The sequence below is a fragment of the Candoia aspera genome, chromosome 5 (assembly GCF_035149785.1).
Source record: "Candoia aspera isolate rCanAsp1 chromosome 5, rCanAsp1.hap2, whole genome shotgun sequence".
Lineage (NCBI taxonomy): Eukaryota > Metazoa > Chordata > Lepidosauria > Squamata > Boidae > Candoia > Candoia aspera.
This window is the reverse complement of record NC_086157.1, coordinates 29944484-29963199: the sequence shown is the minus strand read 5'-3', so window position 1 is coordinate 29963199 and position 18716 is coordinate 29944484. Positions and strand designations below refer to the sequence as shown.

Genomic DNA, 18716 nt, shown 5'->3' with positions numbered 1-18716 from the left:
ACAGGGAGATTTTTTTCTTCTTCATTTTGCTAACCCCGATTGATTCTGGGAATCAACCCAATTAAGTGGGATTGGAGTATTTATTTTCTGATGTACAAAATTTGATTCAGTGTAAAAATCTAAATCCTCTGATCCTCATGTTGTTGTAAGTTGCTTCTCTGAAGCTTGCAATTTTTGACAGTGTTGGGCCTCATGACTAAAGTCTAGTTTGTCTTGCTCTGAAAAAACATACCTTATATTTTATATTTCTTAATCATTCCAAAGTGATTCTTTCATGCCATTTTTGCAGAATACTCTATTGGTATTTACAGATTAAAATTATTATCTTAAATCATCAGTGCAATCCTATCCTTGAATTGAATCTCTATATTGGCATCAATCCATAGAGGTCTATATTTTTCTGATATAACCAGCAACATTTCATTAATTGTGAGGATAGAATCAAAAGATTTTGGAGACCTAGCTCTTCTCCTAGAAGCTGGGCCAGGAAATCATCTGAGTCCATTTTAAATGTCTGCGTGTATTAATTTTCTTTGATTCCAGTTTTTAGCTTTTGTTGGCCACCCAGAGTTACATAGAGAGTGGGCAGTTATATAAATTGAAATAATAAATACATTTTAAAAATTAAAATAATACAAATAAAAATCAGATGGCCAGATTTTTGTGTTCTGATTGTGTTAGTGGTTATATGGGAATTACTCATTTTCATGTTAATGATGGATTGCATTGATTTTAATTTTAGGATTGTTTTATTTTAGAATTAAACTGCTTAAGGTCTAAAGGGTGAGGCTGTGTCCAAGTCTTAATAAATAAATAGATATTCATGTACCAAGGGAGATTCTACAGGAAAACTGGTGCAACTGCCACATTTCCCTTCTCCTGCTGTAGTGGTATATAAACCCCAACCAGGAAACCCAACGCAAATAACAGTGCATATGATATTGAGCTAATGTATAGGGGATACACTTAATTGCAAACTGTTGAGATAGGAACTGGTGGGGGGGTCCAATTTGCAAGCCAAGTGAAACACTAGGAGTCATAAGAAAGTTTTACTAACTTACTGTTGAAGTCTGTTGTTGTTGTTTATTCGTTTAGTCACTTCCGACTCTTCGTGACTTCATGGACCAGCCCATGCCAGAGCTTCCTGTCGGTCGTCAACAACCCCAGCTCCCCCAGGGATGAATCCATCACCTCTAGAATATCATCCATCCATCTTGCCCTTGGTCAGCCCCTCTTCCTTTTGCCTTCCACTCTCCCTAGCATCAGCATCTTCTCCAGGGTGTCCTGTCTTCTCATTATGTGGCCAAAGTATTCAGTTTTGCCTTTAATATCATTCCCTCAAGTGAGCAGTCTGGCTTTATTTCCTGGAGTATGGACTGGTTTGATCTTCTTGCAGTCCAAGGCACTCTCAGAATTTTCCTCCAACACCACAGTTCAAAAGCATCGATCTTCCTTCTCTCAGCCTTCCTTATGGTCCAGCTCTGGCAGCCATATGTTATTACTGGGAATACCATTGCTTTAACTATGCGGACCTTTTGTGATCTGAAGTTTGTGATCTGAACTACAGTCAGCTCCAGGTCTTGTTTTTACCAACTGTATAGATGTCTGCCACCTTTGGCTGTAAAGGATGTAGTCAATCTGATTTCGGTGTTGTCCATCTGGTGAAGTCCATGTATAAAGCCGTCTCTTAGGTTGTTGGAAGAGAGTGTTTGTTATGCAGAGTGAGTTGTCATGGCAAAATTCTATCAGCCTATGTCCTGCTTCGTTTTGTTCTCCGAGGCCATGCTTACCTGTGATTCCAGGTATCATTTGACTGCCCACCTTAGCATTCCAGTCTCCTGTGATGAAAATAACATCTCTTTTAGGCATGTTGTCCAGTAGGTGCTGCAGATCCTCATAGAACTGCTCTACTTCAGCTTCTTCAGCATCTGTGGTTGGGGCGTATATTTGGATCACTGTGATGTTAGATGGCTTGCCCTGAATTCAAATTGAGATCATTCTGTCGTTTTTTGGATTGTATCCAAGCACTGCTTTAGCCACTTTACTATTAATTATGAAGGCTACTCCATTTCTTCTGTGGTCCTCTTGTCCACAGTAGTAGATCTGGTGGTCATCTGATGTGAAGTGGCCCATTCCAGTCCGTTTCAGTTCACTGATGCCCAAAATGCCTATCTTTAATCTTGACATCTCACCAATAACCACATCCAATTTGCCCTGGCTCATAGATCTTACATTCCAGGTTCCAATGCTGTGTTGATCCTTAGAACTTCAGATTCGCCGTTCACCACCAGCACCGTCAGCCGCTAGCCGTCCTTTTGGCTTTGAGCTAGCTGCGTCATCACGTCTGGGGCTAGTTGAACTCATCCTCTGTTCCTCCCCAGTAGCATTTTGACCATCTTCCAACCTGGGGGTCTCATCTTCTGATGGTATACCGACATATCTCTGGTTGTACTGATCCATTGAGTTTTCACGGCAAGAATACTGGGGTGGGTTGCCATTACCTTCCCCAGGGATCGCATTTAGTCTGACCTCTCTGTCATGACCTTCCCGTCTTGGGTGGGCCTCCATGGTTTAGCTCATGGCATCACTGAGGTGCTCAAGCTCCAGCACCACAACAAGGTAACAATCCTTTGCTGAAGTGTTGAAGTCTAGATATGGCAAAATTACATATCTTGTTTAGTGTCTTCATTGACCTAAACTTTCATCTCATTGTTACTATGTGGAATAATCATAGTTCAAAAGAAAAATGGCACATGAAGTTTGTATACATAGACTAAATGCATTCCAAGCATAAAGCTGAACCAGTAACAGGTACAACAGATACAAGTTTGTGTCTGAAACAAATAATTTATAAATAATTGATTTATTGAAATACAATGTAGAGTATTGGATCGATCAAGAAATAATAATGCAAAGAATATACTGGGAAACTGATCAAAACAATACAGTATAAAAATAGTATGAACAACAGTATAAGAAAATGATAGAATAACAAAGGCAATTTGGAAGAAAATAGGAAGAAAATCATACTTTATTGTGAACCGCCCAGAGTCCCCCGTATGTGGGAGATGGGCGGTGATAAAAGTATGATAAATAAATAAATAAAAATACTCTGTATAATTGACATTGCATCCTTCTCCTTATTAAAATGCATTCTAGTTCATTAAGCTTTAAGCATTTTAAACTATCCTAAACATTTTGGTTGTATTGTAAAGCATTTTTGTATTGCTCAAACTTAATAGCTACCAATCTAGTAGCAGAACTGATCAGCAGATGCAAGGATCCTTTCTTCTCCAATAGAGCAGAAATGGTGGAAGGAAGGGAAGGGAAAACAGTAATTGTTCAGTGATGGAACTTAACAAGACTGAGTCATAGGAGGATTAAATAAGTGAATGAAAAGTTAATTTCCTTCTTTGTTATTATTGTGTTACTGTATTTGATGTTTTGATTAAAAAACACAAAAATAATATGTTTTTTAAATACATTCCTGAAAATCCTTTGGTATTGAACAAAGTTATTTGCCATTTTAGAGATGAGTCTGGAGGCAGATGCTAGAACTTTTTCCATTTTTCAGAATTTTCTACAATTGCCTACAATTTTCCAGGGAAAAACAACACCAATAAGTAATGCATCAACCTATAATTTTTCATTGTTTTACCTTATGCATAGAAATGATTTTCATATTGGCCTCTTTTCAGAAAGATCATTATCAGCAAATTTGTTAGTTTCAATATTCAGTATTCCACCTGGTTATGTTCTTATCAGCACTGTATTTAATTAATTAATTATTTTTCAAATTTTGCTACCATCCATCTCCTTCCAGAAGAGGGACTCTGAGCAGTTTACAGTAGAACTAACAAGATTAAAACAAGTTAAAAACAATTGTCATAAATAATATATAAAATATAAATACAAATACAACATATAAATATAAAATAAAAATCCACATGGCAGTAAAAGATCGTATGTATGTGAGGGGCACTCTAAGGTGCCAGCCATCCCCAGGAATAACTACTCCCCTTCCTGCCCCAAGTGAGATGGCAGAGCCAGGTCTTCAGGTCCTACTGGAAGGCTGGGAGTGATGGGGCCAGCCTCACCTCTGGGAGCAGAGCGTTCCAGAGGGTGGGAGCCACTGCAGAGAAGGCCTGCTTCCTTGACCCCACCAAATGGACAGACAGGGTCTGCAACATGCCCTCTCTGCATGATCAGGTGGGATGGGTTGATGTGATGGGGATGAGATGGTCCCTTAGGTAACCTGGCCCCATGCCATGTAGGGCTTCAAAGGTGATAACCAACACCTTGAATTGGATATTTTCTCATCCCTGATATGCTAATGTCTGTCTCAGGAAAAAAAACCTTACAAGTAGTTTCTCTGTCTTTACAAAAGTAGTATAGAGCCAAAGCATTCTACAGCTGTCCTTGTTTTAGTTCATGGCAGTTCTAGCTTGCTGGACCCAGTTTTCCTTACAAGCTCTTCCTCCTGCTTCGTCACCCATCAGCTGTACCACTCCCATCCTTATTGGTTAAAAAGGATTTTTCTCCCTTTCATGTCAATCTAGTGCTGTGCTCTCACGGTATATATTCTTTGGACATCAGAACTTGTGTTAAGCAAGGTCTTGTCTACAATTTTTAAAAGTCACTTAGTGCACAAACAGCCTTTTTATTAATAAAAATCACCCAGTATCAATTGTCTATATTGCTGATGTTTAATTTGGTTCAACATGGGGTGATGGGGTTTGGTGAGCAAGACTGAATTAGCAAAATTTTGTGTACTTTAAATGTTCTTTTAAAATTGCTTATATGGATATCAACTCTGAGATAACATTAAGAACAGCCATCTTACATTCCATTTTATCTTAAGTAGAATAAAATTATATGTCTGTTGAAGCATTTCCAGAAGAGTTTTAAGCAGTTCAGAGGAATGAAGGTTATATCTATGACTTTTTCAGTTTTGCAAAATTATTTTTGTCTTTAAAGTATTTCCCCATGCTCTGCTTGACTTTTTCTGGGAATGACACAGTAATTTATGTCAGAAAATTCTGAGCCAGAGATTTGCAGAATAACTGTGGCAATATTAAGAACTTGTTTAACTGAAAAGTCCTGTTGAATTTTCTGTTTGTGGGTCACTATTACATATTGGAGCAATGTGGGGAAGCTCCTCTAGAAATAAGATCTGGACAAAGCATGTCAAATAAGAATAATACAATGTACAAAAGGCAAGCTTTCTTTAATGCTTTAAAAAAATTAAAATTATACTGGGGACCTCGACCTGTTCTAAGCAGTAATTGTAAATCTATGATCTCTTCATCTTAGGCTAATTTTGTCCCTCTGGGAAACTGGACAAAAAAGCAACAATCTGGTAGGCATCAGACTTCATTAGGAAGAACAGCAGTTTTGAAAGATTTTAGGTTCAAAAGATATTTAAGTTTAGACTAGGAAATTAATGGGCTCTATTGGTATCAGTTCTAAAATAATGGGTGAAAGCTGATGCTCACTACCTTCACCATCTGCTTTTGGAAGCCCTTTCCCTCTTTCTGATTTTTTATGATTCCACAATAGACCAGAGAGCTGATACGTATCTTCTAGAAGTAAGTTAGCTATGTTAGCATTGTCTTGAAAGCAGTTATCTGATAAATACACCCACACATCATTGATGCTAAAATGTGTGTTTAATTTACAGGATTTCTCCGTCTGTTGGCTGTATACATACCAGCAGAGATTTTCCTCCTGACAACAGAGCCATATGTGTCATTGGAAGGTCCCTGGACATTAAATCTTTCTGAGCAGATTGAAGGAGAGAGAGAACATGAGGCAGCAGCTGCTCTCTATGAAGTTCAGTAAAGCAGAGAGAAAGCAGTGAAGTGGAAACCTTATTTGGATCTGAAATACTTTTTTTCTCCAATTCAGTTACCATGTAGCTTCATCTCAGACTATCAGCTTGTTCCTTCAGCAGTCTCAGATGCACAAAAGGCAATAATAAATTTATAGAATCCTTCTCTGTGGTAGTAGTGGATTGTGCTGGGCCACATACTGTGGAAGAGGAAGGGGAAAAAAACTTGATTTTCAAGACTTTAGCTATGAATAATGCAATTTTCCCCTCCTTTTGGAAACTGCTATTCAATTTTTTGCCCTCTGAAACAGTTTCTGCAGTAATATTTGTGAAAGAGGGTTCTCAGAGACATCCCCAAGACATTTTTTCCCCAAGGCAATCATATGGTCCTCATTACTTCCTGTGTGTGCTGGGGAAGATCTGTATTTTGCATATGCTGTATATCAGTGCAGTGTTTTCCTTATTATTCAAACTTGCCTTTTCTCTATGAGCTTTAAAGATGGTTCGATAAGTGTAAAGGAAGGATGTGATTGGGATCTAAAGGTTTTTATGCTTATCTAAAATCATCATCATCATCATCATCATCATCTGCTGAATAACTCTAATGAAATCTCATTGATGTCATGGAACATAGTGGGGTGGTGCCTGAAAACAAATGGTTTTGACATTATTTTCTTACAGGGGACCCATGAATGAGAGCTCAATGGCTACATATCATCTTTATTGTAGATTATATCTAGACTAATAGAAGGGCAAACCTGAGGCAATATTATTTTGGGCTAAATAATATCCAGTTCCCACCTTGCTTCCCCCCATGCATCTCTGTGGCCTTTGCTACTATCCTAGCAGGTGACTTTAATGCTACACTGGGCCCTGAGGACAAATCCTTTCTCACTTTAATAATGTGGTGGTGTTGTTTTTGGGCTTTACAGACTGATTCAGTTTGGACTCTGTTGTTTGAAGGACAAAGAAATTAATTATGGACGTGGTGGCCATCCCTATGAAATTTGATTTATTCTCTGACAGTTTTTACACATTCAGAGGAAAACAATCTGATAACAGCTTTGCCTGCCACAAAAACAAGAGACAGATAGAAATTGGGCCTTCCACCCAAAAGAGAGGGTTGCATAGCTGATTGTATAACATGGGTGGCAAAAAAGGTACAAAAACATAAACTTTGATTTCACCATAAATAGACCTCACATTTGATGTACAACAGTTACTGGAATTCTTTTGTAATGGCTTAGCTTTTCTATAATAAACTACTACAGTTCTCAGGATTCTTTTGTGCGCAGTTAATTGATTTCAGTCCAGCCTACCAATGAAATATCTGATGTATTCATTCTAAATGGATGGGTTCTCAGAGGGAAAATTCACTTATTGGGGAAGCAGAAGTACCAACACTATCAATCACATATTAACTTCTCAAGACTTTACACCAGTTTTATCAATTTCAAGGTAGTTTTTTTCTCTTACAGAATCATTCCTGCATTACTATAACTTTCATTCTCAGCACAGTAGTGCATACAAGGAGTACAAGTGTGCAGATGGAGTCACCTTTGTTAGGGAACCTCAGATAAAATGGCTGTTGAATAAGTCAGGGACTTTAAATATCTATGAATGTTATCATCCACTGCTTGGGGAAAAAATAATAACTTTTAGCCAGGTGTCCTGACTTTTGACTGGAAGATAGAAATCAGAAATTTACCTGGACAAGGACCCAATCAGGACTTGTCTGTTCAGACTAACCAATCAGAATCCAGCACAGGCAACCAATCATGAATCAGCACTCCAAAAATGAGCAATCAGAAACTGACATGAACAAAGGACCAATCAGGAACCAACACCACCAAAATGACCAATCAGGATTTGGCACAAATAAAGAACCTGTGAGAGTCAAGCCTGCCTCTGACTTGGAAAGTGAAATTCTTTCGGAGTCAGAGGAAGAATTGGAAACTTACCGGGCTGAAACCGGGAAAACGAAACTCCAGGATGAGTCAGCAGCATGGGAAGAGTCCAAGGCACCGATTGGTCAAGATTCGGGGGAGGATTCGAATCCTCCATTCAGTGAGCACCAACGATGGGTAGAAAAGCATGCGAAGGAGAAGGCAGCCCAATTGGCTGCAGATGGGTCCAGGTGCCGTGAAGGATCAGGATAAAAGGCAGACGTGTGAGGAGTGAGCTGCCGGAGACAACCAATCCTCCAAGCCTCCAGCGTTCACGGAAGAGTCCTTATCTCTGTTGGAGACAGCATCTGTAGCCGAAGAGGAATCAGCGCCCTCGCTCTGCTCTGAAGAGGATTTCAATCCTGCCTCTGCTGCCATCGAGGATCCTTTGTTCGCCACGCCCAGCAGTCTCGATTTTGCTTCCAGTCTTGAAACTCCACAATCTTCCAAGCAGCTTCTTCGTACCTGGAAACTCGAGCGCCACCACATGCCTCCAGTTTCAGCCAACCGTGCTTTGTGTACTCAGTCGTGTCCAGGCGTTTCATACCTCGCTTGTTCAGGATCTGGTATCCAGCCCAGTCCGGGGCTTCCAGACAATTCCAGTTGTGTTCCGAGTTCCCAGCCTTGCTCCAAGTCTTCAGTCCAGAGAATTCAGCCTAGTCCGGGGCTTTCAGCCGAGTCCAGTCATGTTCCTAGTTTCCAGTTGTGATCCAAGTCTCCAGTTCGGAGAATTCAGCCTAGTCCAGGGCTCTCAATCAAGTCTAGCCTTACTTTGAGTTCCAGTCTTGCTTCACGTCTTCAAGCCAGTTCAGTCCTTAGTCAAGTCCAGCCTTGTTCCAGTTTCTAGTCCTGCTTTGAGTTTCTAGCTGCTGCTGCCAGTCCAGTGCCAGTCAGCTACCCAGTGTTCCAGCGCCAGAGCAGTTCCAGTATTGTTCCAGTTTGAGAACTGTTGCCTTCAGTTTCAGCAGTACCTTGTGTTCCAGTCTCATCCAGCCTGCAGCTTCCGTTAGAAGTCCTATTCCGCTGCCTTTTTGTGGCCCAGTTGGGCTCGTTGATACCAAGTCTTCATTTATTAAGGATTTGTTTATTGTAAATAGTTATAAATAAAGAGTATTTTTGATACTACTCTGCCTGGTTGCATAGTCTGAACAGGACAGAACCAATCAGAGACCAACCTTCATCAGCCTGTACCAATTGGAAACTGGGTTGGCTAAAGACCAATCAGAAGTCAGGACCCCTGGCTATAAAGACAGGAGCCCATTTAGTCCCTGCTCAGCTACCTGTGGTCTGCGTAGCAGACCACCTTGCTTCTGAAGATGCCAGTCACAGTTGCTGGTGAAATGTCAGGAACTGTTGTCTAGTCCATGGTCAGTATGCCCTGACGTTCAACAATGCCCAATGGCTATCGAGAGTTTTGCATGTTCTGTTGCCTTGTCCTTTTAACCAAATATGCTGCTCTGAATAAATCGTGCCTCTTATTAACTTCTTGCTTGAGCTTGCCTTGGAGAATGTTGCATTTTTGTTAGCGGACAAGTCTACTGAAATATGTAGAAGGATTGCCAAATTCTGCTTTGATTGCTATAAGAAGGCTTGGATTGAATTTGAGGAATGCGTTTTGGCTGATTTATCTCTGTCTAGATGGTTTGAAATTCTATTAATGTCCTGGTTTTTCTTTCCCTTTGTTTTTGTCTGAGTATACTGTGTGATATTTTGGTCTTTGACCATACATGAACTACCAATAGAAGAGAACTAAAACATAGTTTTACATAAAATGTATTTTACATAAATTAAAATAAAATCTAGTGCAGCTGCTTCCCATGGTAGGCAATAATCCCCATAACCTAATATTCAGCATTTAATATTCTGATATACTGCCTGTAGAAATGAAGGCTCCATTTATCCTGTCAGTTCTCATCTATTAATTCAAGTCCCTTTTAAAGCCAGCTGAGCCAGTGCTTGTTACACCTGATGGCAATAATTCATAAACATGTTTTCTGAATAACTTCCTTTTGTTTGTCCTGCCAGCAACTGGTAGTTCCTAAACAAATATAGTTAATGACACTGCCCCCCCACCCCCAAAAAGCAGGGTTGGACCTGGTTGTTATTAGTGTTGAATAGGAGGCCTTCAGGTAGTATCAGAGCTGTAGATTAGTCTGGGAGTCAAAAAGACATCTTGAAATAAGACAGTACCAAAATATTTCCATATTGTTTCAAAGCAGACACATAAATATGTCCATGAAGTGATCCAGAGTCAAGTTCTACTCAAGGCAGACTTTTTTTTTTAACCACTACCAAAATAATTCATTGTGATGACTGGATTGCTCGAGCTTTCACTCAAACAAGACTCATAAGCATTTGCTTAGAAATCTATTTAATGAAGCAAAGCGTCCAGTACAAGGAAAAAGTTGTGAATGCCAATTCCCGCACATTTCTACATTTAAAATCACAGAAGCTTCAATTCTCCCCCACTACCCCCATAGGTATGTGCCCCTCCTACTGGTGCCGGCAGATGGCTGGAATGGTTTCTCTCCTGATGACCTTAGGGCAAGGAGCATCTAGCCCAAACAAAATGATTCACGCTGCAACCTGACTCCCCCTCCCTGCTGGCGATTCTCAGTTTGACATGGGTTGCTGGAAGATGTATGCGAGTCTGATCAGGTGTTCTGGGAACATTTAATTGGGGAGCGTGACATTCATATCCTCTGCCCAACTCCAAAGGCAGGTGCAAGTAATCTTTCTGGGTTGGGAGCTGCACTTTTTTCGCCATGTTTTTTTTAGTCTCTGAGGTCTATAGAGGACATCAGAGTGACAGAGAGAAGTTCCTGGTAAGGGAAGGACCAAAAATATTTTATTTTAAATTAAAATATATATGATAAGTCTTTGTGTGTGTGTCTTCAAGTCAGTGTTGACTCCTGGTGATTGCCTGGACAAGTCCATGCAGTTTTCTTGGCAAGATTTTTGGAAGCGGTTTGCCATTGCCTCCTTCCTAGGGCTGACACAGAGTGGCCCAAAGTCAATCCAGCTGGCTTTGTGCCTAAGGCACAACTAGAACTCACAATCTCCCAGTTTCTAGCTTGCTACCTTAAAACACAGTACCAAACTGCTCCATGATAAGCCTAAAATAGCTTAATATAGCTATTTCACTTGTTTTTTGGGGGGAGGGATCTCTGGAAAATGAGATTACCAAATTTTAACATTTTGATACTACTTTTTGATAATTTTATTTTGGGTCATTATGAGAAAATGAATTGGGGAGAAATGGAATTGGGGAGCTATATAGACCCATAGGTTGCTCACTTCTGCCCAAGTGTGAGACAGACTTCTCTCCCCCTCCCCCCCAAAGTGTGAAAAATAATTAGGCTCTGTTGGCAAAATAAAATTTCCGTAATACAGCATCCATTTGGGGCATCCACATCAGGGCAAGTGTGGGAAGCTGTAGTGCGTGATTCATCCCACAGATGCTGTGACTGATCTACTTGCATCAGATATCAGGCATTTTCATTGTGTAGGTGTCATCATGAAGACATTGTGGTTTTTTGCAGACATCCCTCAGTGAATTGCACCAGAATATGCATACAGCACAGGGCAGACACTTCCTTAGCCCTATTGCCTACAAGCTTTCTGTGAATTAAGGTTTCTGTTCTATTCTTTTGACTGAGAACTGTCAAACTCAGTGGAACTTTAAAATGTATAAGCTTGTTTTGTAAAATATAAATAACCTCAGAGCTACATAAGAAGTGGATACACTTTAACAATAAATTGAACAATATCATTTTACAATTTTTGTTTTGACTATGTAATCTGGTGGAATTTGCTTGTGAATGTTACTAAATTGGACCAGCTGTTTGAATTTCTTTTCTCCTATTTACTTAGGACAATTGTTCCTCTATGTTATATCAACAACTTGTTTTGAAACTTACTTACACAGCACAAACTATTTACTGAGTTAAAACCTTCTACTGTTTCAAATTAATTTCATGGTTCCTTGCTAGAAAACACTAATTATTAACCAGTGCTACACAACAAGATAATCATCTTGTACTGGTAGTAGCAGTAGATGTACTTCTTGGCAAAGTAACAAGACATTATTTTAGGAGAGAAATACAAGATACTAAAGAGTTTCTGCTTCCAAGTATTTAGAGAAATATGAAGGGCAAATTTTACAAATAACATGACTTTCATATTTATGAGATGCATTTATATTCTGTGTTTAATGTAAGTTTGGATCCTCAATGGTTGCAGCTATGTAGATGTCTGTTGCTGCATTTTTAAACAATTGTCTTAATAAACAAATTCTTTATAACACTTATCCAAATTGTACATGATTGCTTACAGAAGAAAGCTAGCAATTCCAGCTAAATAATCCACAAACCTTACTTTCTGGACATTCAAATTTTTGTTGATCTGAGAATTTTCAGAAGACTTGAGTCCCCCAGTTTCAGGGTCCATAATTAAAATAGTTCCAAAATTAAATTCATAAAAAAGAACACAACTTTTTTTTCCTATTGTAGGGTTGTGTCCGTTTTTGAAATTTTTTGAACAAGTCACATCTACGATTATGCATTCTCCTCTATAGGTTTTTCTTCAGTTCAGAGTATTGTAATTCTTTTCACTGCTTTGGGGTTCAGTCAGCTGTTGACAACTAGTGTTATCCCCACTGCATTTTGGTATTCCTGTTCACTGAGCAGATTCTTAACTAAAAGCTGTCTTCCAAAGCCTTTGTTCATGTTCTGCTTGCTCAGTATGCTTTATAAATAACTGGAAGTTGTTGAAAAGGAATACTGAAGGAAACAGAAATAGTTATATATTTTCTTGCTTTCTTTTCTTCTATGATTCCTAAGAACTTTGCAAAGCCTTATTCTTATAGATGAGATATTAAAATATCAAATAGCTGGTGATTTTCTTCATGCAATTTTACTGTCAGGAATTCACTAGTTTGACGTTATTAATAATAGCAACAAGCAAACTGAAATGTATCTTGTAGCATATATTGCTTAAATACTTATATTGGCCATACTGGCTACAACAGATTTAAGTAAGTTTAGGCTTACAGGAATCAATAGGCATAAATGCAGTTAATTAAATTCTAGCCATTGTACCTTGGACTCATGCACAATATTCAAGAAATACTCACAGAGTATATTTACTTTTTGGAAGCTACATGCTTAGATTCTGAAGTAGCAAACCATAACCAGAAACAATGTCTCTAGCATAAGGTGGGGAAGGCTGACATTTATTCTTTGGTAAATTGCAGTTAGAATATCTGTTACACACAGACACAACAGTGTGTTTATTAATAATTAGTTTCACAAAAGTAATGATACTTAGTTGCTTCGTGGTGATTGATAGATGTACTCTTCATACGAAGAAATGGTGAAGATAAATTCAAAATGTAGTCCAACACTATGATTTCTTCTAATTAATCTTATATTTTGTAATCAAATGTCCTACAGTGCCAAATGAGATTCTTGACACATTTTAAATATTAAAGATTAAGCTGTCAAATAGCATTTGTTTTCCATTTCATGATGATTAACTATAAGATAATAAATTCAAAAGTGTGGAAATAAAAATGCTCAAAGATGTGATATATAAATGGATGCTTCTGGAAATTTTCTTCCGAACTGTAGAGGGAAAATTTCACACCTGGCCTTTTTTAAATTTTAGTTTTACTGTAAATCTCTTCTCTCACAGTTAAGAACAATCATATATGTTATCTTCCACATCCCTGCATTTTATAATATGTGGCTTGGCTTGCTGGTTACTATAAGAAGCACATCTGATGTCTTTACCCTCCCATCTTGCGTCTCTGTTTGTTTTCAGTATCTTTTTTAAATAGTGAGCTTCTTGGTACCAGGGTATTGAGCTTATCCTTGAAAGCAGGCATAATATCCTGTGTATCTTCCACACTTGCACATATCTGCTAAATATATGTTATCAGCTGCATGCTAGGGGGCAACTGTTGCCTTTCTCACTCTAGCAGTACAGATAAAAATATGTCCATGCAAACTGAACATGCACATGTATAATAGCTTCTGATTATTTTTAGTGGAACTGAATAAAGAACAAAAACAGTTTATTTAATTTATTATTTTGAAAGATATCCTCCCTTTCTGACTATATGGCACTCACATGGTGTGATCAGTCAGCAAACTTATCAGTATGTAGTTCATGTCATTATAGAATAGTTTGTGGAAGGTTAAAATGTTTAGTAGCATAGAAATGTCTCATCATGTATGAATAAATATCACCTTTTTGTGAAAGATATAATTTAAGAGCAGCCAGTCAAAATTAGGTCATCTCTAAAACTCTGGCTTATTCATGAGATTTTGCAGAACTGCAGATACAATTTGATGCGATGTATGGGGTTAGCAATCATGGGATTCTCTTGTTTTAACTGCTGTGAAATATGAACAGTTTCTGCATCAGGCACTCAATTAGGAGGGTTCTTTACCTTAATTTGATTGTCAGTAAGGATATCTGTGGGAGTAGTGGAGATCATAGGAACTACTTTTCCTGCTTAACAGTTTGGCAGTGCAGTGAGATAATGAGAGAAAGCAGAAAGGTCCTTTTCTTTCCTTTCCTTTTGCTTCTGCCCATTGTTTAGCCAATTTTTTTAATGCCCAGTCTGTAAAATAGGCCCCACAAAATGATTATGCCAATTGGCATATTTGGAAAATTAAGACCAGGTTATGGGGTTTTTCACAAAATAGTTCCCTTGGCCATTTACAAACCAGTAGGCAAATCAGTGAAATTAAGGAATCTAAACAAAATAATCAGAAGTGGTATGGAGCCTGGCACAAAAGATGGTGTTCATGGGCACATTCATGCCTTTTTGGCACCATGTTGGGTGCCCAAGCTCTAAAGGAGTTTGTGGCCCCAAATCTATATGCCAATAGGTCCTGATGGTATATTACCTTCTGTTCTGTTGCTTCAGTATCATAAGAAGCACTAGGGATTTCTAGTGTCACCCAGCCATTGTTGGGTGATATAAAGTTAACCCTTCATTAATAATCTATCACCACAGTAGTGGTTGGATAATGCTATAAATTGCAAATGCAGAAATATTCAGAAACTACCAATCAGCTCTAGCATTGGAATAATGGGGTTACTGATTCCTTGCTGTGAGATAATTCTTTCAGACATAATATCTAGAAGAATCCAGGATCTATAACATTACCTGTCCTTTTTCTTAGAAAGAAAACAAATAAACATGACTTACACAGTTGTGGGAAAAAGTAAATACACCCTCTGTGAATTCTATGGTTTTACGTATCAGGACATAATAAAAAATCATCTGGTCCTTGGCAGGCCTTAAACTTAGGTAAAGACAACCTCAGATGAACAACAGCACATGACATATTACATCATGTCATTATTTATTTTACAAAAATAAAGCCAAAATGGAGAAGCCATGTGTGAAAAAGTAAGTACACCCTTACTGCTTCCATAGGTATTAAGGGGCTAAGTAGCAGCCAGGTGCTGCTAATCAAATGCCCTTGATTAATTGATCATCAGCAAGTATGACCTCTATAAAAGCCGAAGTTTTAGGGGTGTGCTGGTCTCAGGCATCCAGGTGTTGTTAATACAATGCCAAGAGTAAAGACATCAGCAATGATCTTAGAGAAGCGATTGTTGCTGCCCATCAATCTGTGAAGGGTTATAAGGCCATTTCCAAACAATTTAAAGTCCATCATTCTACAGTGAGGACACTTATTCACAAGTGGAAAACATTCAAGACAGTTGCCAATCTTCCCAGGAGCGGACGTCCCAGCAAATTCACCCCAAGGTCAGACGGTGCAATGCTCAGAGAAATTGCAAAAAATCCAGGAGTCACATCTCAGACTCTGCAGGCCTCAGTTAGCATGTTAAATGTTAAAGTTCATGACAGTACAATTAGAAAAAGACTGTACAAGTATGGTTTGTTTGGAAGGGTTGCCAGGAGAAAGCCTCTTCTCTCGAAAAAGAACGTGGCAACACGGCTTAGGTTTGCAAAGTTGCATCTGAACAAATCGCAAGACTTCTGGAACTATGTCCTTTGGACAGACGAGACCAAAGTGGAGATGTTTGGCCATAATTCACAGCACCATGTTTGGCGAAAACCAAACACAGCATATCAGCACAAACATCCCATACCAACTGTCAAGCACGGTGGTGGAGAGGTGATGATTTGGGCTTGTTTTGCAGCCACAGGACCTGGGCACCTTGCACTCATTGAGTCGACCATGAACTCCTCTGTATACCAAAGTATTCTAGTGTCAAATGTGAGGCCATCTGTCTGACAGCAAAGCTTGGCCAAAATTGGGTCATGCAACAGGACAATGATCCCAAGCACACCAGCAAATCTACAATGGAATGGCTGAAAAAGAAAAGAATCAAGATGTTGCAATGGCCCAGTCAAAGTCCAGGCCTCAACCTGATTGAAATGCTGTGGCGGGACCCTAAGAGAGCTGTGCATAAACAAATGCCCGCAAACCTCAATGAACTGAAGCAAAGTTGTAAAGAAGAGTGGGCCAAAATTCCTCCACAACAATGTGAGAGACTGATAAAGTCATATAGAAAACAATTACTTCACGTTATTGCTGCTAAAGGTGGTTCTACAAGCTATTGAATCATAGGGTGTACCTACTTCTTCACACATGGCTTCTCCATTTTGGCTCTATTTTTGTAAAAATAAGTAATGACACGGTGTAATATGTCATGTGTTGTTGTTCATCTGAGGTTGTCTTTACCTAAGTTTAAGACCTGCCAGGGACCAGATGATTTTTTATTATGTCCTGATACGTAAAACCATAGAATTCAAAGAGGGTGTACTTACTTTTTCCCACAACTGTATTTGCTCAGTGGCATTCATTAGGCAGACTGTTCTGATATGTGCTATATATTTTAGGCACCCTTGATAACATTTGTAATTCTTTGAAAGTCATTTTTTATTTCTGTATCTTTATGCAAAAATATGTTTTAATCTTACACCTTCATTCTCTGTGATTTCTGATCACAGTTTGGAAAAAAAGTAAAAAGAAAACTTGTCTCATGCTTATACAGGTAGTCCTCACTTAGTGACCGCAGTAGGGACTGGCAACTCCGTTGCTAAGCAGTGCAATAGTTAAGTGTGATGTCATGTGACTGCACTGACTTATGTCAGTTCCAACAGTTCCAGTTGTGGTCAGTAAGCAAACATTGGAGGTCGTTAAATGCAATGTCATGTGACTGTGACTTGCACTTCCTGGCAGCTGACTTTGCTTGTTGGAAGCCAGCTGTGAAGGTTGCAAATGACAGTCATGTGACCATGGGACGCTGCAGCAGCTGCAGTTTCGCAGATTGGTTGTAAGTCTCTATTTTCAGCACATTGTAAGTTTGAATGGTTGCTGGACAAGTGGTCGGTAAGTGAGGACTACCTGTAATAACTGTTTTGTATTGAAAATATTTGCCATTAAGCTTAACACTAACCCTATAGCAAATTGACAAAAGGATTTCTCAAATTGTACCTGTACATCAAGAAAGGTGCTTGTTGAAAACACCTTCTTTTGTTGACTTAATGGCTTTGCATTTGCGTGGTGCTTATTTAAGACTGCTGTGTGATTTTCTTATACTTTCTAGGCTGTGCTCCTTACTTTTGATGGATCTCTCCTTGTGCAGATTTTGACTGTTGAATTGCCAGGCCATTTCAGATTGTCACTGAAATCTTTGGATTAATCTAGTAACTGCATTAAATACACATGTACCTCTAATACCTTGTGTTTTTACTGCATTTGGAGATTGAGATTAGGACAAGGACAGCAGATAGAGAAGGGATGGTTACCCTTTTCTGCTGCAATGAATTTCTGGTGACAGTCACCTCTAAGCTGCTATTTTCTGAGGAAGGATACTAACAATACTATAGTGATAGTACTAATTCCCTCCCAAAGAAAAACAGCAGATTTTCATAGTCTCTATGTCAACAGTGATCACAGGAAGGGGAGTGGGGGGGGAGATTACATTCTCTGCTTTGCTGGGTTGATTACAGCTTTCCAAGATCTCCAAGAGGGATATTTTCCTATCTTGCTTCGTGTCATGAAGTAGCATTAATTGAATCCAAGCCCTTCCACAGGAAAAGTATGTGTCTTTTCTGGAATCAGTCTTTCAGAGTGGCATGCATTTTCAGGTATGGTGAAAATTTTTGGACAAGTCAAAATAGTATTCCTAACCTTGTTTACTTGTCTGCTGACTAAAACTAATAGACTACAGTATATAAAATTTACCCTTAGCAGTGCTATCAGAGTCTTCTACCTGACCCTTAGTATTTATCTAGAAGTCACCAAATGAGGAAAAAAAGCACTGCCCTCACTTTGATTTGGTTACAGAGCAGATTAGTTTCCATGTTTTTACTATAGGTAGTCCTTGCTTAACGTCCATTCATTCAACAACCATTCAAAATTACAGTGGCACTTAAGGGACTTACAACTGGTCCTCAAAGTTCTGGCCATTGTAGCACCCCTGCAGTCACATGAACAAAAGTCAGGCCCACTCAGTCTCATTAACATTTATGACTGCCTTTTGGACCCCTGCCTACCTGCTGCTGCCAGCTGCCTCCGCTGCCCCACCCTGCCACCGCCATGCCTGCTGTACCATATGCCACTACTGTACCAGTCAAGGTCTTCTTTGTACCTCCTTTTTCACCAGTGCCACCAGGGCTTCTCTCACCAGGGCCTCCATTTGTGCCCCAGCTAGGGCCTCTGTTCACACACCAGCCAGGGCCTCTGTTTGCATGCCAGACAGGGCCTTCTTTCACAAAACAAGGATCTTTCTAGCTGGGTCCTTCTTTCGTGAAAGAAGGCCCTGTCTGACCTGCAAACGGAGGCCCTGGCCGGGGTGTGAATGGAGGCCCTGGCAAGAGAAGTCCCGGTGGCATCGGTGCGAAAGAAGGAGGCACGAAGAATGCCCTGGCCAGTACAGTAGTA

The 18716-nt window shown here is 39.4% G+C and overlaps 1 protein-coding gene and 1 long non-coding RNA gene across 2 annotated transcripts in view; both read left to right on the top strand.

Moving 5' to 3' along the window:
- Positions 1–18716, top strand: part of NALF1 (NALCN channel auxiliary factor 1) — a 430554-nt gene that overhangs the window by 161387 nt on the left and 250451 nt on the right. The window lies entirely within an intron of this gene.
- Positions 15415–16273, top strand: LOC134498661 (uncharacterized). The gene is made up of 2 exons (XR_010068053.1): positions 15415–15565; positions 15939–16273. It is a non-coding gene; the product is annotated as an uncharacterized LOC134498661 (long non-coding RNA).